Below are 26,025 nucleotides of genomic sequence, written 5' to 3' on the forward strand. Positions count from 1 at the left end.
CTTTTGATTTGAGTTGATGCATAACACTGAAAACAGGGTACTAATTAAATGACAGTGTGTCTCAATACTAGTTTTTCCAGAAATTATACTGTTAATACATAGGCTCCAGATCTAAGCATTTTGGACAATAGCTGACAGGTTATATCAAGAACATTTCACACAGATTCATTGAAATTTACACAGCACATAATGATTAGTACTGGAAAAAAAGAAAAATAAGCATATCTGCAGACAATAGCCACAAATGCTCAGTTTATAAACTGCACACATTATTTCTACTTATTATTTGTAGCACAACAGGCAAACTATTTGCAACTGATTATTCTGTTTCCACTGATGCTCTTATTGAATGCAGTTCAAATGCAAGCACTTTATATGGAACAAGTATATAATTAGCTGCTTTAGGATAGCTGTGCTGAGAAGGTGAGTTCTGTCAAAATGTTTGTCATGTTATGTACTTCACTGATGGTAGATACTATAAGGCAAGAAGACAAAATCCAATTCTGTGAGCAGTGCTTCAATATTTCCTGCACATCTCTCACCAACACCAAAATCTTTATCTTAAAAATTTCATCGTCCATACTGCTGCACACACAGATTAGAAGCTAGATTAACCACAAAAGTGAGTCACGTCTGTAAGATATAGTAAACTAATCAATTTAACTCCTGTGTATTATCCCATTTTTGTTTTAATGCTCTCATAAGAATAAGAACAAATGAAAAATGATTAACTTTAATAAGCTGCTGAAGAACTTCAAACAATAGTTGGTTGAGAGAGAGAGAGAGAGAGAGAGAGAGAGAGAGAGAGAGAGAGGGAGGGAGGGAGGGAGAGAGAGAGAGAGAGAGAGAGAGATTATGGCATGTAATAGAGAAAGAGTTGAAGTGGTGAGGTACTATGGAAGGGGAAAGAGTGAGCTCAGGTGAGTGGCAACTGACAACACATTCAACAAATTCGATTACAAAGAACCTGCTTTCATCAGTAAACTGATACTGCTGTAAGTCATTTTAATCCTGAACTTTAAAGATTATACAATATATCTGAATCATGTCTCCTATGTATAACAGATCTACACAAATACACAGAAGCAACAGATGAATATCAGCAACTTACAAAATAAAAATGTAACCATTATCAGTTTTAAAAATCCAGTCACCTACAGTTTAAGGGACATGTTATTACCCTTTTCCTTTGGTCCTCCTTGGAATCTCAACTCTGTAGACATGATCATTTCTTAATGTTGCAAAGCACGCATTAGCTTCTGATTGCTTCTTATATCTAACAAACACAATTCCATTTTCACTTCCAACCTTTCGCACACTTATCACACGACCAAATGTGGAAAATTTTGTTTGTATGTCAAACTCTGTCTTGCATTTGTTATTCTTGAAACAAAGGGCGTAATACCCATCTATTCCAATAGGGACGGAATCGTTCATCTGAAAGAAAGAAGTTTCATGAAGGCACTTCATTCATCAGCACAAGCAATACAGTCATACAGTAATATATTTTATCATTCATGCCAGCTCTGTTTAAAAAATGTCACTGGAAGGTGACTCAAATATTTGGAGAGTACTAGGGATGAATGCAGTCCATTACATTTTCTCTCTTCTTCATGCGCAAGAACTGACACAAAAAAAGAAAAAGAGAGAGCTCACATTACTCTGGAACTATTTGTCATTGCACATTAATGCAAGAGTGATTTTCAAACTTTAACTGTGTCCTTATACTACAGTATGTTTAATCAAAATTGAACTTCTTGGTGCAAACAGATTATCAGTTACCTACAGATGTTTACTATAGACAAATAGTTCCTCAGAAACGTGAACACTTTTGAATTTTTTTATCACACCTTTTATATGCTTCTTGATAAAAAGGTTGTTGAAGCAACAGAAGAAGTAACTTAAGGATACACAGACATCATGCACATAGCAGAAACAACAGACTCAGGTGATGAGTTTTCATTTAAATGGCCAGTGGCCAAAACCCGCAAGTTGAGACTCCAAGTGAATGGAGATAGTGAGTTCGGAGATGAAGCCATAGAACCCAATAGTCAGTTTAATTGTGTATACAAAGCACATTTCTCATCTCTACTGGTTACCTGGCCAGTGTGGCAGCACAGTTGTGTCTACAGTTGAGAAATGGCAAGGGGGTGTATATTCCTGTTGCCTTACCAGTGGACCGAGCAAGGTGGCGCAGTGGTTAGACACTGGACTCGTATTCGGGAGGACGACGGTTCAATCCCGCGTCCGGCCATCCTGATTTAGGTTTTCCGTGATTTCCCTAAATCGCTCCAGGCAAATGCCGGGATGGTTCCTTTCAAAGGGCACGGCCGAATTCCTTCCCCGTCCTTCCCTAATCCAATGAGACCGATGACCTCGCTGTCTGGTCTCCTTCCCCAAAACAACCAACCAACCAACCAACCTTACCAGTGGAGCATTGCCACACACTACAAGTCTGTGCATCAGATTCCTGGAAACCCCTACCAATAAATGTAGATAGGCACTTTTGTTTCACAGTGCTCTTCATATGATACCACTTCACCATTAATTATTCACAGAAGAATATTTATGAATCCACATTTCATGTAACCTGTACCACATTTCATGTGAGCTGTAGTCACTTTTATGTCTTAGAGTTTTGTGAAAGATCTAGTGTTTGCCTTTTTCGAAATTACATTGTCTTGTTCATACATGATAACTTGTTTATTGAGAGAAAATCTAAGAGGATTTGGGTCAGGATGGGAGTTGGAGAACAGGCTGAATAGTTGTGTATGTTAAAGTGCCAGCTATCTCACAGTAAAGCTGTTTGTGCTGGTAGGTCTTTGTGCAGGAGGTTAATCCTCAATAACATGATGAGGTTAGTTTACCTACCATGCATAACAACAGTATGCACATCACCAATGGTAATATAATTCAGTGCATGTGTAATGTGGGACTGGCATGCTGTAGGTCATAGGTTCGATGCTGGTCATGTAAATTTATTTTTGTTTGGTGTATTACTGAAAATAAGAGTGAAAGAAACCAAATTTGAATTAGACAGTAGCTTATGGGTGCAAAATCAGTATATGAGAAACAAATACTGTAGAATGCTCAGGACATGGGAACAATCAAGTTTACCAACTTTCTGTGAGGGTTAACACTCCAAAAAAGTTATGAATTGTAACATAATAAACAAATTTGTATGCACTGTTGTGTCATGAACACAAAACTGATTGTATTTTATCTCTTCGTCATCTGTTTTGTAACCAATGCATCCAAAGTGAACACAGAGAAAGAATAAAGAGAAAGAGAGAAGAACAAAAATCATTCTGTAGTATGAATAAACCCTTGATGGTTAAGGGACTAAACAGCATTGCATATTTTTGTATTTGAGGTGTATAGTATTGGATTGTAGTAACAGCCACATGTACATTTGCACAGTTCTGACATTTTTATTTGTCTCACATTTGCAGCACCATCAATCACAGCCAGTACTAGTTATTGGAACTTCCAATGTTAGGAGCTCCTTAGGGAAATGATATCCAGGACTGGAAACAATTACAATGTAAATTTCATGTGTCTGCCAAGGGGCCTCATCCAAGATGTGGAGGTGGTCTCGCCTGTGGCTGTCAAGGGTGTAGGGTGTAGCTGTCAGCAAGTTGTTGCTTGTATCAGCACCAATGACACCTGTCGCTTAGGTTCTGAGAACATTTTCAGTTCCTATCAGTGGCTAGTGGAAGTGCAGAAGACTGCTCCCCCACTTGTGGAGTACAAGCAAAGCTTGCAATTTGCAGTGCTGTACCCAGAGACAATCAGGGTCATTTGGTTTGGAGCCAAGAGGAGGATCTCAACCAGATGCTCTGTCAATTCTGTGACAGACATGGCTGCAGACTTCTGGTGATGCACTGTAGGGTGCAGAGTTGTAGGACTCCCCCTTGATTGGTCAGCAATGTACTACACAAAGGAAGTAGCTACTCAGGCCATGGAGTACTTGTGAAATGCAGAAGGGGGTTTCTTAGGCTAGGCAGTAGTTTGAGGTCCTCTGATCAACAGTCACCGGTTGATATGCAGGAAGTGAAATCAGATCACATACAAAGTACACACACTTCAACTGACAAAATTTTAACAGTAAATTCTCAAAGTATTTCCAACAAAGTTCCCAAATTTAAAGTATTTCTAACAAAGTTCCCAAATTTTAACAGTAAATTCTCAAAGTATTTCTAACAAAGTTCCCAAATTTAAAGTATTTCTAACAAAGTTCCCAAATTTAAAACCCTCCAGGAAATTTCTTGCACTCTAATAATTCTCAGGACCAATAACTTGCTGAAATCCAAAGTAGTAAGCTCTGAGATGTTTAGCAATTCATGTAACATATATCAAAAAGATAGATTACTTGCTGCAGGAGCGGGAGTGTTCATTGCAATTAACAAAAGTATTGTCTCCATTGAGGTCAAATTTGAGTGTGACAGCAGACTTATCTGGATGCATATAACAGGTCCAGGTTAAATGATGTTAATTATTGGATGTTTCTACAGCAACCTGATTCCACTCTGACAGTTTTAGTCATTCAAGGAATGTCTATGGTCAGTACTGCTGCAATACCCTGACCATGCAAAATCAGTTGGAAACAAGTTTAACCTACCAAGTATAGACTGGAACATCTATGGATTCACAGCAGGTGGTACAGACAGACCAGTCTTGTGAAGCACTTCTGAAGACATTTTCTGAAAACTGCCTTGAACAACTAGTTAGACAACCCACACAGAATGGAAATATTTTAGACCTTTTAGCTACAAATTGGATTGACCATATTGACAGTGTCAATATAGAAACAGGAATTAGTAATTATGAAGTCATCATAGCAATGATGTTCACTAAAATCAAAAAGTGCTGTCAAGAAATCAGGACAGTGTTCATGCTAGAAAAAGCAGATAAGCAGCTGAGAGCATCACACTTAGACAAATGAATGGACATCGTTTAGCTCCAGTATGATAGATGTAGAGGTATCGTGAGCAAAGTTTAAACTAAGTGTAAATTGCACTCTGGAGATACATGTGATAAACAAATGGATTAAGGATGGAAAGGGCCCTCCATGGTTTAATAATCAAATTTGGAAAATGCTCTCAGTTCAAAAAAAGAGCATGGACATGTTGACAGGCAAAAGGTGATAGAAATTTGTGCATCCGTATGAAGAGGAACGCAGGTGGCAAGGATGTGGTGGCACCACATGGAATAACAAGTTTTATGCAGATCAAATAATATAGCAACAAAGTGTTGATAGTGGGCAAAAGCCATTTGGATAGCAGACGCCTGGTGGAATAAATTACGATGGCCATTCAGAAAGTAACCTCCGGTTGATTTAAAAAAATACACCAAGTTAAACAAAAATATTTTAATATATACATCTTACAACTACATCTTTGCACTATGTTTCTACATAGTCTCCATAGCGATTGAGGCACTTATCGTATCTCTTCACAAGTTTTGAAATTCCTTCTGCATAAAAATCACCCGCTTGTGCCTGGAGCCAGCCTGTGACCGCATCTTTGAGCTCTTCGTCGTCATCAAACTGCTGTGACCTGAGCCATTTCTTCAAATGCATGAAGAGGTGATAATCACTTGGCGCCAGGTCTGGGCTGTAAGGTGGATGGTTGATAACGTCCCACTTGAAGGACTCAAGAAGGGCCGTTGTTCTGCGAGCAGAGTGAGGACGGGCGTTATCGTGCAAAAAAACGATACCGGAAGTCAGCATACCACGGCGTTTGTTCTGTATAGCCCGTCGTAACTTTTTTATTGTTTCACAGTACACGTCTTGATTAATGGTCGTACCACGTTCCATGAATTCAACCAACAACACCCCTTTGGCATCCCAAAACACCGTTGCCATCAGTTTTCTGGCAGAAAAATCTTGCAAGGCTTTTCTTTGTTTGGTAGGCGAATTTGAATGTGCCCACATCTTTGATTGTTCTTTTGTCTCAGGGTTCACGTACTTAATCCAGGTTTCATCACCGGTCACGATTCTGTTTAACAATGGTTCTCCTTTGTCCTCATAACGTGACAGAAAGTCTAATGCAGAGGCCATTCTTTGAGTTTTGTGGTGGTCGGTAAGAATTTTGGGCACCCATCGTGCACAGAACTTACGGTAACCCAATCTTGCTGTCACTATCTCGTACAAGAGAGTCTTAGAAATCTGTGGAAAACCAGTAGACAACTCCGACATTGAGAAACGTCGATTTTCACGAACTTTTGCATCAACTGTCTGAACGAGTTCGTCAGTCACCAATGATGGTCTACCACTCCTCTCTTCATCATGAACGTTTTCTCGTCCACTTTTAAATAAACGTACCCATTCACGGACAACTCCTTCACTCATAACTCTTGGTCCATACACGGCACAAAGCTCACGATGAATAGCTGCTGCAGAATATCCTTTGGCTGTAAAAAACCTTATGACAGCACGCACTTCACATTTGGCGGGGTTTTCTATTGCAGCACACATTTCAAACTGCCACAAAAACTAAACTAGCGCAGGTACGACGTTCACTCGACCACGGCTTGATGCCGACTGACCTGTTGAGTGCATGAACGCACAGATGGCGTCGCTACTCCCCCCACAACCCGCACTGCGACCAATCGGAGGTTACTTTCTGAACCGAACCTCATATTTGAAGTAGAACAGCCTGTGAACACCACCCTGTGGCAAAGCCAAAAGGTCACAGGATTCAAGGATCCAATACAGTCTTCAACTCGCCATACATTCAAGTAACTTTCAGAAGGCACTTGTTAAACAAATCGGATGATAGCTGTCCATCTGAAGAAGTGGTTTACCCTATTACAAGACTGAAACAATGACACTTTCTCATCATTGGGGAGGGAATTCTCCCTCACTGGAGAGATGGTTGAATAGGGCAAGTATATGAAACTGGGAGGCCACCAATAAGTGCTAAAGCATTTGGCTGTGCACGTTGTCTGGTCCAGGAGCCATGTTGTGGCAGAGATAGTCTTTAGTTGATGAATTTAGGGCAGCTATATCAGCTATTTATCAAAGAAAAGACCCAAAACCAGGAACTGTGCACCAATGTCCAAGTGCTGGGTTCCTGAAGGCTGGACTTTGGTATGATGGTCAGGGGCCTAAAATGTCTTTGGAGTAGCCTTCTCCCAATTCTTCTTCTTCTTCTTCTCTTCCTTAACTTTTGGTTATTGCGCAGGCTTACTAAGTGTACGTGTGGGGACAGATGAAGAGCAGGCAGCCCTAGGACCTGTAGGTTACAATTCCTTCAGCCACTGGCTAGTGTTAGGACTGTGATGTGTGTGTTTCCAGAGATGGGTCCCAAGATGGAGCCCTGTCACTAGTGGATGCTGGTGGAGGAAGCTGCTGCTCTGGCTGGGTGTAGAAAATGGTTCCCAAAGACGGTTCGGAACAAACTGAAGTATAAATGCTGACACCAGTGAATTTTGTTTAACTGGTCATCATGACAACCTGATGCATGCACTTATTTTCTGATGTCAGTGTATGACAGGAGATCGAGAGATATATATTCTTGTACTTTGTTTCCTTCTTCAAATACTGGGCAACTGATGAATGTTGAGGGTGGTGTTCAGTATAACTAACACACAAAAGTGCTTCTTCACAAGGGCAATCTTTGTGGAGTGATCATCAACAGCTTCTGCAGTTTGTGTCTGTTGTGTAGCAGGATGATGTACGACCGAGGATACAAGATTTCATGTTACTCCTGTACACTCTAACTTACTTTTTCTGGCAGTACATTTCCTTCATAGGCTAAGAGGAAATCTACCGTACCTATGCAGTTATCTCTGGGACCTTTTTGTATATGTCAGACAAAATGTACATCTCATTGTTTGAGATTAGCTCGAAGTTCCTTGTTTATCTGTAGTGTAAGGTCTCTGAGAAAGATAGCTCCTTGAGCCATATTCAAAGTTTTATGCACGCAATAGATGCTAGTAAGCCAAAAGTCATTCATACACTGGAAGAGCTCACGATTGTGCAGCAAAGGTGGCCTTAATCAATGGTGATCCATTCCACATTTTCCCCAATGAGTCAGCTGCTCAAAAATTGTCCTCTATGTGTTCCACAAAAAATAATGGTCTTGTCACCATAAAAGTTTCTCCAAATGTTCTATTGCACAATAGGTATTCAGTAAATTGTTTCACTTCTAACTGTCTGGATCGGATCTCTTCCCATACGGTTGCCACGATAGGGGAAGCAGTTTGGCTGTAACCATCCATGATGAAACATTGAGATCTGTCTGCTGAGATGGCTAAATCAGAACAGCCACTGTGTTCATTCAATTTGATATGTTTCATGTGCAAAATATCTAACTTGGTGCCATCTACTCCTATCAAAGGCTCTCCACACAGGCAGCTCCCAGCTGCAACAAAGGTCATCTGACCTATAAATATAAATATTTGAAGACGGTATCTGTTCTTTCGGACATGTCTGAAAGCACAGATACCACTTCATATATAGATAAGGCTTACTGGCCAATTATCTTCTTCAGTGCAGATGCACTCACATTGCCCAGACTCTGACGGGAATCGGTAGATTAATTGCCGCCAGTAATGTGTATAGTGGGCAGGGGCACTACAACTGTAGTGTGTAGACGAAGTTGGAAGTGTGAATCTCACCGGGAGTGTACCAGAGGTAAGTCCCTGCAGTCACACTATCCTCTGTGTCCTTGGTGGCTGAGTCGGATACAGCGTCTGCCATGTAAGCATGGGATCCTGAGTTCAAGTCCCAGTTGGGGCACACATTTTCAATTGTCCCCATTCATATTTATTAACACCTGTAAGAAGCTAAAGGTCTGGATTTCATTGTAATTTTATAAATATAAGTTCTCCATCAGTTCTGTTTGCAGACAATACTTCTGTTTTAATTGAAGATAATGATGCAGAAAAAATTCTGAGCTCCATCATAAACACACTGTATATCTCAGAAAACTGGTTCCAGTTAAATGGGTTGAAACTGAACATTGCAAAAACATTTATGGTACATTTCAAAACCAAACATTCAAAATGAGTGGAACTTAAAATACAATATAACAATCAGCCTATAAAAGAAGTTAACAAGATTAAATTCCTGGGACTAAATGTGGACAAGAACTTAAGCTTGACTTCACATACTGACTTCCTACCAAATAAACTATGCAGTTTTGCATTTGCAATGCAAATACTAGCAAATTCCACTGGCTTGAGTACACAAAATTGCTTATCATAGTTATTTTAAATCTGTCATTAGATATGGGATAATTTTCTGGGGAAGTTCAAGTGGAGTATCTCTAATACTGAAACTGCAAAAGAAAATTATCCAATAGATGTGAACTGTACTGCACAGCAAATAGTCTTGTTCCCTATTATTTTGGAAACTACAAACCCTAACTGTTCCCTCCATGTATGTTTACAAAATTATGATCTTCCTACACAGCAGACAAAAATTATGTGAGGAGGATAATTTTAACCACACATAAAACACAAGAAATAAACATAACTGTATGCCACCCACACAGTTGAATGTATATGCATGGACTCAACAGTATATGGGGATGACAATACATAACAAGTTAATGAGTAAAAACATATTTAATATGAAGCCAGAAATTTTAAACACAAGGCTACAGCAGATTCTGTGGGAGTAATGCTACTATTCTATAGAAGAATTCATAGAGGATGAAATCATAATTTGAGCACTGAGGGGTAATTATGTGCTTGATTTTATTGTATGCATATATAAGAAAGTTGTATTAAGATTATGATGCTGTTTGTTAACATCAACTGTTCTTTATTTATGGTGGAATTTTACCATAATCTGACGTCTCTCTTGTATCTAAATCAAATGATTTAGGTTATGTATGTTATGAAACAAATAAACCACAACTCACAGTTCTCACAACGGCTGTTTCCAAGAGACCTGATGCCCCAGCAAGACAGGCATCTACTCCTTGGCATGCATGGGAAGCTAGCAGCTCATACGTCAGAAGCATGATCACTGTGTTGTCAGTGGGGTCTACTGGAAGGGTATGTAACAACCCCACATGTCTGATTGGCTACTGAATTGGCTTTTAATTGCATATATGGATCTATGCAGATATTGTATGAGCAAGGTCATCAAAACTGCAGGCAGTAGGAGCTATCTACAGCAATCTTCATCATATGATCCACATAATAAAAAAATTTTTGAAAATGGAGGTCAACCCCAGAAAGGGACCAAAAGTACTTCGCTTAAAATGTGACGTATGGGAAATGAATGAAGACATCGATGAAAGAAAGCAGAACCTACGGAAATAGCCAGGTCCACATCAAAGGTCGCCACCATGAGAAAAACAGAGAAATAAGAATAGTTGGAGATGGGAGATTGCAGCACAAGAAAGGAAGCAGATGATGCAATAGCTTGAGACCTTGTGTTTGCCACACACACACACACACACACACACACACACACACACACACACATGCGCGCGCAAGAAAGAGCAAGTCCTCTGAAGGGTCAAGGAATAGAAAAATCACTGAACTGTAGACTGGCAACTGGACCAGATGACTCACCTGTGAGGTTTCTATAAAGATTGTGTGAATGAACTTGCTTCCCTTCTAGCAGCAGTTTTTCCTTTATCAATGGAGCAACTCATTGAACCAAGTGATCAGAATAAAACACAGGTCTTTCTCAATTTCAAGAGATGTCATAAGACAGATAAACATAATTATAAGGAAGATTACTAGTATTTTAAATCCCATCCAAATCAAGAAAAAACATGTGTTCAAATTAGGGAATGGGGAAAGGGAGGGGGGGGGGGGAGATACCAATCTATGTCCTTTTCAAAGGAACCATCCTGACAAAGCAGTTTACAGAAAGAACAGAAAATCTAAATTTGGATGACAAGAAGCAGATTTGAACTGCCATCCTCCAAAATGTGAAGCCAATGTCTATCAGCATGCCATTTTGCTTAGTCACATAATTGTAGGCCTACATCACTGCTTCAGTCTGCTGAATTATGGAATACTAAGATCTCCTCTGTATGAATCAGCATGGATTCTGACAGCAGAGATCTTGTAAACCTCAGCTGGCATATTTGCCATATACAACCACATCCCAGTTGGTGCCATGTTCCTTGATTTTCGATAGACATTCGATACAGTTATGAATTGTCATTCAGTGAATTAGCTACGAGCTAACCAAAGATCATCCCAGGTTTGTGAATGGTTTCACCACATCCTAGCAGATACAATGAAATATATCATTTTTAATATGACATACTCAACAGATGTAAAAGCAGTTCCTGGAATACTGCAAGAAAATGTTATGGAGACATGAATGTTATACAACAGCGCCCCACATGCAGCAGGCAAGAGATGGTATTCTGTGCCAACAGAAGATGTGAAGGCATATCCCACATGATCAGTGGATTTAGAGCCATGGGTGTAAAAAACAATGGAATTCTGAAGCTCGTGTAAGAGCGTTGGGACCTGCAAGAAATCCATCTGAATCTGGGATCAAGGAACTAACCTAAGGGTGGGGAGGGGGGTGGGTCAGGAGAGAACATGGGAAAAAGGATAAGGAAATGACATGGTAGTCACAGCAGACAGATGCGAGGCAGAGCCCAACTGGTAAACCCACTCAAGGGTGGCAGTGGGCAGGTGATAGCCAAAAAGAATGGAATAGGAGGGGTGGCTGAGGAAGAGTGGATAGTGATGGCATAGGTGACCAGAACCTGGGGCTGCTGAATTAAAAGTGGGGGGATATCAGAGCACGAAATGCACTAGGGGCTACATGAATATTGGGATGATGAACTGGGTCCAAGAGGAGCAGCATCAAAGGGCCAGTTGACCAAAGAATCTGGCAACCATAGTCCAGATAAGAGAGAACTAGTACACAGTAAAGGTGGAGAAGGGTCAAACAATCTGCACCTGAAGAGGTGTGGGCAAGGAAGCGAAGGACACCTGAGCCAACCTTCAGATGACAGATATTGGGCAACCAAGGAAGCTTGTTGTCAAAAAGAAGAGCCAAGAAATGGAACTGGAGGACCACAGTCAGGGGTTGGAGGTCGAGCTAGAGCTCCAGATCAGGATAGACCATAGTATGGTGACAGAAATGTACCATCCTTGACTGAAGAGGAGCAGACTGAAAACCACGCAAGAGGGTCCATATAGAAGCATGCTGGATGGCAACCTCAAGCTGTCATTTCACAGAGGCCACCGAGTGGGAGCTAGCCCAAATACAGAAATCATCCACATACAGAGTAGGGGTGACTAACGGTGTGGCAGAGGGCACAAGTCCATTAACAGTGATGAGAAAAAGGACACTTAAGAAGGAGCCCTGTGCAATGCCATTCTTCTGGGTCTGTGGAGAGCTGAGAACAGTGCCAACCCAGACTGCTGGCACAGGAAGTGGTGAATAATAATCACGGGGTAGGAGGAGGGGAGGTAGGGGGCACCTAAGACACCATTAATGGAGCATCAGGAGGATGTGAGGGAGACAAACTGTGTCATAGGCCTTACAAAGACTGAAGAAAACTGCAACAAGACGGCAGCACTGAGAAAAGGCCTGCCAAACTGCCATTCCCTATCGAAGCATATGATCGATCAGAGACTGTCCCTCCCTAAAGCCATGCCGGTAAGGAGATATAAGGTCCTGAGATTCAAGCACCCAATTGAGCCGAGAAGCCTTCACCGATCCTAGTAAATTCAGTGGACACTGGTCAGGCTGACTGGCCAGTAACAATCAAGGGATGATGTATTCTTCCCAACCTTAGGGACAGGAACCACAGTACTGTCTCTCAGTTGAGGGTGGAGAAATGCCTTGAAGCGAAATACAGTTAAACACCTGGAGGAGATACTGTCATCATGGGGGATTGAGGTGTTTAAGCAAATGGCTACTGATAAAATCTGGGCTAGAGGCTGAATTGTGGGAAGAAGAGAGGGCCAGAATAAGCTCCCAGTCAGTAATAAGTTCATTGTAGGATTCCGCCTGATAAGGGGTAAAACATATACAAGAAGCTTCAGCCGACTGTTTGTGGATGAGGGAGGCAGCTAGATAGGAAGCATACACTGATGCTATCACAAAATGAGTCGAGAGATGTTCTGTGAGAACTGATGGATCTGTACAAAGGCCACCTAGAAGGGCAAGCCCCAGTATGGAAGACTGCTTCTGACAACCTTGGAGGGTGCAAAGTGTAGCCCACACCTGTGATGAAAGGACAGAATAACGTGCAGATAAGATAAAACATTCCCAACACACTCACTTGCCCTGTTTGATTAAGTGAAGGGCTTTGGAGTGAAGATGTTTAAAGGCAATAAGACGAGCAGAGGACAGGTGTTATGCAGGATGTTACAAGGCATGATGACGATCACAGATAGCAGTGGCAATGACCATGCTCCACCACAGAACCAGCCAATGGTGAATGAGACCTGCCAAGCTGGGAATGGCAATTCCTACAGTGCAGATTACCTTATCGGATAGGTCACATATGACCTCATCAATACAACCTGGCAAAGACGGTGTAAATGTGAGCTGGGAGATATATAGAAGTCAATCAGCATGATGGAAAGCCCAGCAGGATTAACCTGGTCATCAGAAGGTGGGAATGGAATGAGAGAATGAATGGGCAGTGGTCACTATCACAGAGATCATCATGTGTTGACCAGTGTAAGGAAGCAAGACAGGGAGGGGAAGAGAGTGAAATAGCAATGGCAGAGAAAGTGCCATTTGTGGCACTAAAATGAGTAGGAGAACCATCATTAAGAAGGCACAGGTTGTGGTCCACAAGACACTGGTCAATGAGGAGCCTCCGACTAGATGAAAAAACACTGTCCCACAAAGGGTGATGGGCATTAAAATTATCTAGGAAGAGGAAGGGAGGGGGGAGTTGCTGAAGGAAGGCAGTTACGGCAGCAGATATTGGTGGTCTGTCAGGAGGGAAATACAGAATGCAAACCGTGACTGCAGAGTCCACGTGGACCCAGATGGCAACTACTTCCAATGTGGTATGAAGCGGGAACCATGTGCTAAGAATATCCATATGGACCAATGTGCAAACGCCAGAAGAAGCCCTCAAAGGGCCAACCCACTTCCAACAAAGCAAGGAACCCACGAAGGGTTAGTGAGGGAGCATCAGTAAAATGAGATTCCTGGAGGAAAACATGAGGTGCCAAGTGAAAGGTAATAAGGGATAGCAACTCTGGAAGATAATGGTAGTATCAATTACAGTTCCACTTAATAAGCACACAGTCGGTATCCAAATGGGAGGTGAACAGGCTGAAGCCAATCACACCTGGTCATCACCCAGAACCAATGAGGATGGGGTGACATCATAAATAAGAGGTCAGACTCAGGTTGTGAGGAGGAAGGTGACACATCCATGGCCAATGGGAGGGGGGGTTACCTTACCCTGGGAATTAAGTTTCTTCTTCTTCTTCTTCTTCTTCTTCTTCTTTTCTCTCATAGGTTGTGGAGGGCAGGTTGTGGAGGGAGAGCATGCTTCTGCAAGAGCCAGAACCAAAACAGAGCAGGCAACCTCGAGATGTACAGACTGTGTCTCCCTTGGCCGATTTGTGGTAGCAGGCCTCCAGCCAGAGAGAAATGAAGGTGGTGGGGGAGGGGTCTCAGGAGAGAGAGCTACATCACTGACAGGTGCCAAAGAAGGCGGACATTTCTTTGGTCGGGGAGGAGGGAGCTGCGCACGGAGGGGAGGGCATGGGAATTGTAGGAGAGGGGGAGACAAGAGGCTGACGAGACTGGGGTAAGGAAGAATGAGGGGGAAAGGATGTAACAGAGGTAAAAGTGGAAGTCATCAACACAGGATGAAGTCAGTGGTATTTCTGACAAGCCTCAGTGTAAGACGAAATGATCAAGGAACTTACACTCTTGTAATGTCTTTTCTTTCCTATAACCTGGCCAGTCTGGTGAGCATGGAGAGTGACGATTCTGACAATTAACACACACACAGGTGGCGGAACACAAGGGCACCCCTCATGGGGTGGGTGTCTGCATTCACCATATAGCGGGAAGACGTGCCGAAATGCAAGCACCAAAAATACATCATGGGTGGTGGGACATACAGCTTCAGGTCACAGAAAAATCCATAACCTTGACCTTCTCCAGGAGGGTATCTCTCTCAAAAGCCAAGAGAAAGGCACCTGTATTTGTGCAATTATCCTTTTGACCTTTCTGCACACACTGAACAAAATGAATGCCCCTCCATTCAAGATTGGCCCGGAGCTCCTCATCAGTATAGAGGATGAGGTACCTATGAAAAATCAGTCCCTGAACCATATTCAAAGTCTGGTGATGTGTAAAAGACACTGGAATGTCTCCATGATTATCGTGAGCACAAATGACTGCAGATTGAGCATCAGAAATAGTTTTGATCAACAATGAACCCAACTGTATCTTACTGAAAAACTCCACTTTGCCAAACTTTTGATATTTTCCACAAAAAGTAACAGCTTTGTGGTAGTGAATGTGTCCTCGTCCATCCTAGTACAGACCAGGTGGTGGGGAAAGTGTTTCACCCCAAGCTGGCAATATTGGCCCATCTCCCAGGGTGTAGCCAGGGAAGGGAAGGCCATAGGGTCACAAGAAGCAGCATTCAATTATCCGTTATCAACCAAAGAGATGGCCATAGAAGAACAGCCAGATTTCTGGATCTTGATACATTTCATATGCAAAGCATCCACACTGATACCTACCATCTACTCCAAACATGGGCTCTTCCCATGTGCACCACCCAGACACAGCAAGGGCCACCTGGCACAGTGCCCATTGCTGGGAGTACCAATCTACAGAATGACAAGATACCACTCCAAGGCATACATGGTGAGGCAACAGCTCAGTTATCACAAGTGTGACCCCTGTGTTATCAGGGGGCTCAGCCAGATGGGCACATAAGAGCCCCACCACAAGAACTGGCTACATGTGCCTGCCACCTAGCAGCACTGAGGGGCCCTACAGCAGGAAAGGAAAAGGGGAAGGAAGGGGGCAGAGGAATCCATGCTGTGGATGCTAGGGAGGGACTTCTTCCCCAAATGGCTCTCACTACAGAGACAAAATTTACAAGTAGAACTCAAACAACAAAGGGGGACCAAAAATGCCAAAACGGAAGGATGAAAAAGAAAAGGCAAGGAAGACAACACTGCAAAGAATACAGGACACCAGATGGATAGCCAAGTTGAATAAGTAAGAAGACCAACAGTGGGGAAGGACGACACAGCCAGGAAGGAGTGAGGATGGGGACGGAGGGCACGGGAAAGGAAAAACAGCGTGGGAAGGAAGAATGGGCTGCAATAGCCCAAGACCCTGTGGGCACCATGCACGAACTAATGAAAAAACTGTGAGCCCCAGGTGGGTGCCACAGCTGTCTCCCAAAACAGACCATGATGAGAAATGTTACAATTGAAATCTCATCCATAGATTATCAACTTTTGTTCTTCCCACTCACCATTCGCAAATGGAACAGTGAAAAGGTAGCGGCAGGAAGGGAGCGAGAGAGGTTGGGAGAATGATAGTGGTATCAAAAGTACTTTTCATCACAAACTGTAAGGTAGCTTTCAGTGTATAGATGTAGACATAAAGTATAGATTATGAGAAACTGGGCAGTTCAGGCCACAGAAAGCTGGCTACATATCCTCACAAGAATTTTCGCCATATCAGAAGCAGAGAAGGTGATGGTGTGTTAGATCACGTGTGAGAGGATTCATCAATAAGCAACCATCAACTTGCCCATGAAATACACAGTTCAAAGAATACAGTGAGAAGATTACTGGTGGAGCAGCAACTAATTTTGAATGCAGAGTTCAGTTCTATCAATGCATTTCTAACTCAGTACTGCGCCGCTGAAGTTCCTACAGTTTTCATGGTTCATGGATGAGGCCTCTTTAAAACCATGAACACATTTTCAACAGTCACAATATCTGGAGTGAATAAAACCTGTCTGACAAATTCTTCTTTTATCATCAGCAATGATTTTCTTAAGCTCATGGGCTGCAATTTTATAATGTCAAAAACAGTACCTCATCTCATGTGCTGCCACCCTATTTGAATGATGCTCATTATCAGATGTTCATTCAAGATGTGCAGCCACTATTATTGCAGACAGTAACACTTCTTTTTCACAAGAGGATGTGGTTTCATCATGACAGTACAGCATTCCACGTCAATATTAATACCCGTGGAAACCTTAATGCAAATACTCTCAATCTTGGTTTGAAGTGGAGGTTATATTCATATCCAGCACAATTGCTGGACCTCACTTCTACAGATTTTATACCATTGGTTTACATGTAGTTGTTGCAAGAATGAAACCTCACTAAAAAGGGTAAAGGAACTGGTTGGAAGGGTCTTGGTAGCTTGTGTCATTGTATAGCAGTCAATTGCAATATTTGAGACAGTGCATCAAAATCATATTCATTGTTGCTGTAAGTGTACTGAAACTACTGATTGCCACTGAAGAGTTACTAGAAGCTTTATCTGTTGCTGCACTGTCAAGTTACTTATATCAAAAAAATAACAACATATTCATTTTTGCCCCTTTGGAGAAAAGAGAACCACTTGTATGAATATCAAGAGCTCAGATGGAAACCCAGTTCTAAGCAAAGAAGGGAAATCAGAAAGGTGGAAGGCGTATATTGAGGGTCCATACAAGGGCGATGTACTTGAGGACAATATTATGGAAATGGGAGAGGATTTAGATGAAGATGAAATGGGAGATATTATACTGAGTGAAGAGTTTGACAGAGCACTGAAAGACCTAAGTCAAAACAAGGCCCCAGGAGTAGACAACAGCCGGCCGGAGTGGCCGAGCGGTTAAAGGCGCTACAGTCTGGAACTGCACGACCGCTACGGTCGCAGGTTCGAATCCTGCCTCGGGCATGGATGTGTGTGATGTCCTTAGGTTAGTTAGGTTTAAGTAGTTCTAGGGGACTTATGACCACAGAAGTTGAGTCCCATAGTGCTCAGAGCCATTTGAACCATTTTTGAAGTAGACAACATTCCATTAGAACTACTGACAGCCTTGGGAGAGCCAGTCCTGACAAAACTCTACCATCTGGTGAGCAAGATGTACAAGACAGGCGAAATACCATCAGACTTCAAGAAGAATATAATAATTCCAATCCCAAAGAAAGCAGGTGTTGACAGATGTGAAAATTACTGAACTATCAGTTTAGTAAGTCACGGCTGCAAAATACTAACACTAATTCTTTACAGACGAATGGAAAAACTAGTAGAAGCCAACCTCGGGGAAGATCAGTTTGGATTCCGTAGAAATGTTGGAACACGTGAGGCAATACTGACCCTACGACTTATCTTAGAAGTTAGATTAAGGAAGGGCAAACCACCGTTTCTAGCATTTGTTGACTGGAATACTCTCTTTCAAATTCTGAATTTGGCAGGGGTAAAATATAGGGAGCGAAAGGCTATTTACAATTTGTACAGAAACCAGATGGCAGTTATAAGAGTCGAGGGACATGACAGGGAAGAAGTGGTTGGGAAGGGAGTGAGACAGAGTTGTAGCCTCCCCCCACCCCGTCGATGTTATTCAATCTCTATATTGAGCAAGCAGTAAAGGAAACAAAAGAAAAATTTGGAGTAGGTATTAAAATCCATTGAGAAGAAATAAAAACTTTGAGGTTCGCCGATGACATTGTAATTCTGTCAGAGACAGCAAAGAACGTAGAAGAGCAGCTGAACGGAATGGATAGTGTCTTGAAAGGAGGATATAAGACAAACATCAACAAAAGCAAAACGAGGATAATGGAATGTAGTCAAATTAAGTTGGGTGAGGGAATCAGATTTGGAAATGAGACACTTAAAGTAGTAACGGAATTTTGCTATTTGGGGAGCAAAATAACTGATGATGGTCGAAGTAGAGAGGATATAAAATGTAGACTGGCAATGGCAAGGAAAGTGTTTCTGAAGAAGAGAAATTTGTTAACATCGAGTATAGATTTAAGTGTCAGGAAGTTGTTTCTGAAAGTATTTGTATGGAGTGTAGCCATGTATGGAAGTGAAACATGGAAGATAAATAGTTTGGACAAATAGAAGCTTTCGAAATGTGGTGCTACAGAAGAATGCTGAAGATTAGATGGGTAGATCACATAACTAATGAGGAGGTATTGAACAGAATTGGGGAGAAGAGGAGTTTGTGGCACAACTTGACAAGAAGAAGGGATCGGTTGGTAGGACATGTTCTGAGGCATCAAGGGATCACAAATTTAGCATTGGAGGGCAGCGTGGAGGGTAAAAATCATAGGGGGCGACCAAGAGATGAATACACTAAGCAGATTCAGAGGGATGTAGGTTGCAGTAGGTACTGGGAAATGATGAAGCTTGCACAGGATAGAATAGCATGGAGAGCTGCATCAAACCAGTCTCCGGACTGACCTCAACAACAACAACAACAACAACAATTCATTTTTGACCGTTACTTCCACATACACAAAGTAATCCATTTAGGATCCCCCACCAATTATAAAATTTTGGCCCCAAACATTTGACACATCCACATCCACTGAGAAATGAGAACTACTGTTTCAGATTTGTGCTTTTTACTGAACTTGTGTCCATGATTGCAGCAAGTTGTTTAAATGATTGCATTCTGTTTGGAAATGTCAGTTTTACTTTATCTGTTGTACTACTGTACAATTTTTGGCCATTTCCAAGTATCTGGACATTTTTAGATAATACATTTGTCAAAAATTGACAATCGCATATTGTGCCATACATATCTCTTGCACATGTTGCATTTACATCATACTTATGAATACAAATGAAATAGCTGTAGTAAGACTCTATAATAATGTTTAGATGATCAGAAATTCTATTTGGTAATAGAAGTAATTTATGAATTTGTGACATGCACTCACATTAGTCGTTCTGGTAGTACAGGTTTTTGTTACAACTGTGAAATTTACATTCACAAGTGCAATGACTGTGGACAGCCTTCAAATACAACACAGCCAAGAGGCTAGTACGTTATAATGTGTGATTGCTGATTTATTTAACAAATGTATTGTCTAAAAATGTAGAGAGCCTTGAAAACATACTGTACAACAGCACCACAAATAAAGTGAAATTGATATTTGCATGTTGTATGCAATCATTTAAATACTGTTTGAAAGAATGTATGTTAGAAGAATAGACACAAAAAGTGGCACATGGGTCCGCAGAAGACACTGATCTGTAATTGTTAGACACAATGACTGGTATAAAAGAAACCTAAGGAGCATCAATGCAAATGAAAAGAGTAAGTCTTACTTTGTCCAATACACGGCATAGCAATAATAAATTAAAAATAAATAAGTCTTAGGAAAAAACAAGGAGTAAATGAGGACATGTTTACAGTACAAGCAGGGAAACATTAACACTGCAGGTTTTACCTACTTAACTTAGTCATGAACTGCACACAGAGAACGAGCACCTTGGGTGATGGTGGTGGCAATGATAATGACAAATGGCTAACACAACTTACCTGCTTGCATTTCAAGTTACAATTTTAACCATAGTTTTATGTGACAACTGTGCTACACATCTTTATGCCTTGTTTAGATGAGTGATCACACAGTACAGAATTAGGACAATGAAAGCCCAAGATCTTTTAGATAATGGATACATACTCATGCAACTGTCGCCAAACTTTTATTGCAAAAGGCTTGTTGGCAGCTTTTCTGTTGAGAGGATGTTCTATGAATGCGAAGTCCAAGTCCCGTATCAGAAAGCCCTTTCTTGGTTGGAGTCCTGAAACAGACATAAAAAAGGATACTGAATCATGCATGCAGTACTATTTATCGAGTCACATCTACATTATTATCCTTATATATCTAGAAACACAGATTATGTAACTTACCAAACGAAAGCGTTGGCATGTTGACAGGCACACAAACAGACGCAAACACACACACAAAATTCAAGTGGAAAGACTTACCTTAGCGTGGGGGGGGGGGGGGGGGGAGGGAAGGACAGGTATACACTTGCACACACACATATATCCATCTGCACATATACAGACACAAGCAGACATTATATTCCTATTATATTCTTATTATCCTTATATTTATAAATAAAGTAAAATATTAACATAAACGCTATACACAAAGAAAAAGACTTACTTGACTAACATTTGTTAAAACAAACAACTGTAAGAAAGCTCACAGAGATCCACATTTAAAAGCAACACTGACTTTCCTGTCATCAGAATGTTATGCTCAGGAGATAGTATGAAAGATGGCTGCTAAAGACGTCACAGTCTCTCCAAATTCTGGCACATAGGATTCTCAAGTTGCAGGAAAATACATACATATACAAGAACAGACAAACAGTTAACATTCTAATATAAATGTACTACTAATAATGCACAAGTTTTAAGTTGTGAGTTAACTCTAAGTGTGTCCTGTCCATTTATCTAGGGTTCAAGATAAGTGGCAATCAAATGACTCAAATGACCAAAAAACTCCCTGCTGTTATGTTCCATAGGATACTCAGCAATAGAATATCACACACTGCAAACAAACTATTTATGAATAAACATTCATTCTGAATGATAGCTTTGTAACAATTGTACAAAACAATTGGATGCCAGATGAGGTATTTAAAGTTATATACAGATACACTTTCTGTTCATATTGATATCACACATAGGAAGATATAATGATGCATACGGTACAATATGTTGGTTTATACAGATGCAAGAGCTCGGCAGATTTAAAGACACGAGAAACAACTGTTTCATCAAAGGCATAATTCAGAAAAAAAGTGAAGTAGCCATAATTTCTGTCCTCTGATTCAGTATGAGATCACGTCAAACAGCCAGTACTACTTCCAGTCTGAGTGCTACAGATTTCACAATATTAATAATGAGTTAATGAGTGATATATTGCCATTTCTCAAGGGCAGGTAGTCTGAAAAACCTGTCAGCAGCATCATTCAAGAGATACTTAATTTTGGGGCATGTTGCCCATCATTTGAACTTCATGGAGAAAAGCATTATCATGTATTAATAGTAAAAGCTTTCTATGATTACAGGAAATGGCCTATCAGAAGGTCAAAGATAGTTGTCCCTTTTCCTTTGAGTCAGAGAAGAAATTTACAGATAATGGAGGTGATCCATATGTACAACAGTATCAATTCCAGACTCCACTGTAAGCCCATCATATAACAGTGTTATATTTTGGAACAAACTAAAGAGTGATGGTTGCTTGTACCCAATTGTACCAATTGTACCAGTGATAAATTTATCAATATGTCACTTTGTAACATAACAAAAGATTGCTCTATTCAATATTTCTTCACTTTCAATACATCTCCACTCATTGTATTTGACCTCTGAGTTATGAATTTGCACTTTTGGACATCACAATGAAACTTCTTACCCCGAACTAGCTGACGAGTTTCTATCCTATAGGTGGACAAGATTAAGATTAAGAATTATTTCCATCAAAGATCATACTGAACACCAGCCACTCCTGGAATGCTAATACTTTATCAATACCCCCCCCTTTCCCTCCCTCACCCCTTCCCCTGTTAACAATGTATCTGCTTGGAAAGATATTTTTCCTCTTCTTGGAACAAAACTGAGTGTTAGTTCCTGTTCTTGATGCTGTCCCAGACACAAGTATCTCCTTTGCATGTATCATGATATATTGGTTGATACCATAGTAGATTTGTAAAATACTGAACAACCTTACAAGCCATATGAGTGGTCAACTATGGGCTGCTCCAATTTTCCTTTGTCTATGCACATAAAGTATAATAAAACTATATATAGAAAATTTTAGTGTGTTTGGAGGAGATTAAAAGAAACACTTCTTATGTGAGAAAAATGCCACAAGTGCAATGCTTCCCTGCTAGATCACTACAGGTTTTTATGCTAGACATGTTCTCAGATGGCATTAAAATTGCCACTTGATAAATATCATTTTAGAGATTTTGCTGAAAACATAATGTGTTTATATTAATGCACAACTGGCATCTGTGTGCTAATGATTGTCTAACACACTCAAAACAACAGGGACTTCCACAAATAATGGATGCAGTTTCAGCCACACAGACAATTAGCTCTTCTGGAGTGCCTGTCATTGTTTGTTACATTAAACACTTCACCTTCCTCCCACAAAAAAAATCCATATGAGGTCAGCAGTATGTCTTAAAGCTTAAACAATATAATTAAAAATCTCAAAGCATCTCTGGACATCACTAGCACCAAAACCTTCATGGACTCCTAGTGCAGAAGGTGTTCCTGTGATATTTCCCTCACATAAACAAAGTGTTTCTTTTCATCTGCTCTAGATACACGACAATTTTAACATAATACCCTCTCACACCTGACTCGCTATTGGATCCACCCAAGTGGTGTAATGTCACTCACTATGTGTACAATTCCCTTTCACTGCTCCAAAGAGTTCATTTGCATGTTGATCATTAATTATTTTGACTTGTGACTCCTGGGCAAAAGTACAACCATGAACATTGTGTCCTATAATCTCTTGATGGATCATTCTGTCATGGACTTTGGGAGAGAACTTTACCAGAAGTGCTCTACAGCAGCTCACTGTGATGACTCACAGTTTGTTTATGCAGTATGCTTTTGGCTCAGGAGTCCCAAACAGTTCATTTCTTGAGCTTAACCCAGTCACAGTTCTACTGTTTTCCTGATGATCACACATCACCTCCCCACAAAGGGAACTACATGTTTACTGTAATGTATTATAACAAGTACTCACATAAAACAATGCAACTTTATAACAATTTGAAAGATTATATTTCACTCAAGCAAGTAAAGTATCAGTAATACATTAAATAAATGGGAGGCATTTATTACATATCAAATTGGTATACTGCATGTATCTGAATACATGTTACCTAATTTCTAAGGCACAAGAAGTATAGCATGCTGGTACAAACTGACATCTGGAGATAAACTGCATTAGACATATCAGTGAAATAAAAGTTTAAAATGTATAAAGTCAACTAATCCAATTATTCACCATGTTGAGTGACACAGAGTTACTGGGAGATTGACAGCAAAAAGTCAAAAATCGAATGCAAATATCAGCATCTTGCTATTTCACAAGGACACTGTCATCGGCAATTTGTTACAACCTTACACCATTACTCCATGTCACTGCCAGCCTACTAGCACACCATATTACCAGGGGGAAAAAAAAAGACTACATTGTGGTAAGTGTGCAAGGCATATTAACTTAAGAGCCACTTACATACTGCACACCAAACACTAGATTACATTTACACAAAATGATTGATAGTTGTAGATAAAAGCCTTAATTTGTGCATATATTGTGGGACACACAGCATATTAGCCCAGTCAATGAAGACCAAAACAAGTTCAAACGGGTATAATTCGTATAGTCAAATTTTTGTACAGTAGTAGGAGGGAATGTCATGAACATCACATTCAAAATGCCCACTGGTGTGGTGTTAGCACGGGGGTGGGTGTAGGGGGCATTTAAAGATCACTTTCTTGCGTTTTTCTTGAGTTAGAAAAACCGCATCTTCTACTGAAAATATTTCCCAGTTCAAAAGTAAACTACATTAAATTTACTATAAAAAAGTGTTATTCATTTTTTCTCTAGTACTAATTGTTTCTACATTGCAGGCAACTCAAAACTGGCTGGTTATTAAAAATAGTGTTTTAGTGATATAAAATTACTGTTTGCCATTAGCTGAAGGGGGCTAATAACAAATGTTAATGTTATGGCGCATTTGTCCACTGCAGTGGACAGCTGTTACTGTCACTTCTCCAGCACTTTCAATCAGTCCTGAAGCTGCAAATACCCACAGCCCACCAGTGGACACTCTCTACTGGTGCTGTGCCCTGTGTGCATTTGCAGCCTCAGGACTGACTGAAAATGTCCAAGAAGTTAAATGAACACTACCCACTGCAGTGGGCACGTGCATCACAGGGTTAAAAGCGTGTACCATGTCTATGTGCAGTAAAGCCATATTAAGCAATAAATTGCATTCAGGTGGTATACACTGGTGGAGGAGACAGGGGCGGAAGGTAGAAGTTTGAGAAGAGAGTCATCGGATTATGGTCATGCACTTCCTTCCTTTGCAGGTCTGCACTGCGACACAAGAAGAAACTACAGGGTGTTTCACTAAGTTACACTGACCCTTCACAGTGTGCCTTATGAATCACTGGCAATACAGTGTGCAGGCTTTCCCAGGTGGTATTTATTTGCCAGAAAGTGCATCAACACTACAATGAACACACATGAGTTATTGATAATACTTATGCAAGAAACATACATGGACAGAAACTACATAAATCTGTGCACATTGTTCCGTACCACTAGAGGGGAAACTGATTCTTAATCACCCTGTATGGCAGCTGCAGCATTCTTTCGGGAAAGGCAACTGTGAACACTGCTTGTCTTTCATTTTTCAGGTGCACTATACCTCTTCAGAACTTCTTGCCCAATTCTCTTATGTGAGAAGACAAAATGACTTCACTGAGCTTGTGTTTACATAATGGAGCTATTTTCAGTTTACTAACCGAATACTTATTTGCAGTTGATAAGTGAGCTATTATATTATGAGCAACAGATGGAGCTTACAACTGCCTACCATACCTGTCTCGAATGTAACATGCTGTCAATACGTATTCAACAATGTCGATTTCTTTGTCTCCACTATCACTGGCTGGCATACTTTTCGCTGCATGAGGTGTATCAAACACATCACCCAACTATTGAAAAGGTCCAGATGCTTATAAATTGTCTCCCCCTGCAACCTAAGTGCATCTCCTACCTATTATGGAACTTCAGACATTTCAATGCAATGTCATGAAATGCAATACAGCAGATTAATCTTCTAGACTTGAACATGATCAGTCCCATTCCATCAGACAAATTCACACCCATCTTGCAAGATATACAGTGGATGTGTGATAAGTGGCTCCATTCAGTGCAACCCACTCTATAAGTGTCAGCAATTCCTGATTGGAAGGGATCTCTGCAGTCTATCAGTAGCACAATCAATAGTGAAAGAAGTTCACTACCTTTCTGGTCACTCATTAATTTACCATC

General features: G+C 40.8%; 1 protein-coding gene across 1 annotated transcript in view; it reads right to left on the reverse strand.

Annotated features, from left to right (window-relative positions):
- The window catches only part of LOC126248840 (uncharacterized), a 413,487-nt gene that overhangs the window by 267,008 nt on the left and 120,454 nt on the right, over positions 1-26,025 (reverse strand). Inside the window, exon 2 of the mRNA XM_049950258.1 lies at positions 20,599-20,719. The gene's annotated coding sequence lies outside the window, so the exon portion shown is untranslated. The remainder of the gene's footprint in view (positions 1-20,598; positions 20,720-26,025) is intronic.

Source organism: Schistocerca nitens, chromosome 3 (genome assembly GCF_023898315.1).
Source record: "Schistocerca nitens isolate TAMUIC-IGC-003100 chromosome 3, iqSchNite1.1, whole genome shotgun sequence".
In the NCBI taxonomy this organism is placed as follows: Eukaryota; Metazoa; Arthropoda; class Insecta; order Orthoptera; family Acrididae; genus Schistocerca; species Schistocerca nitens.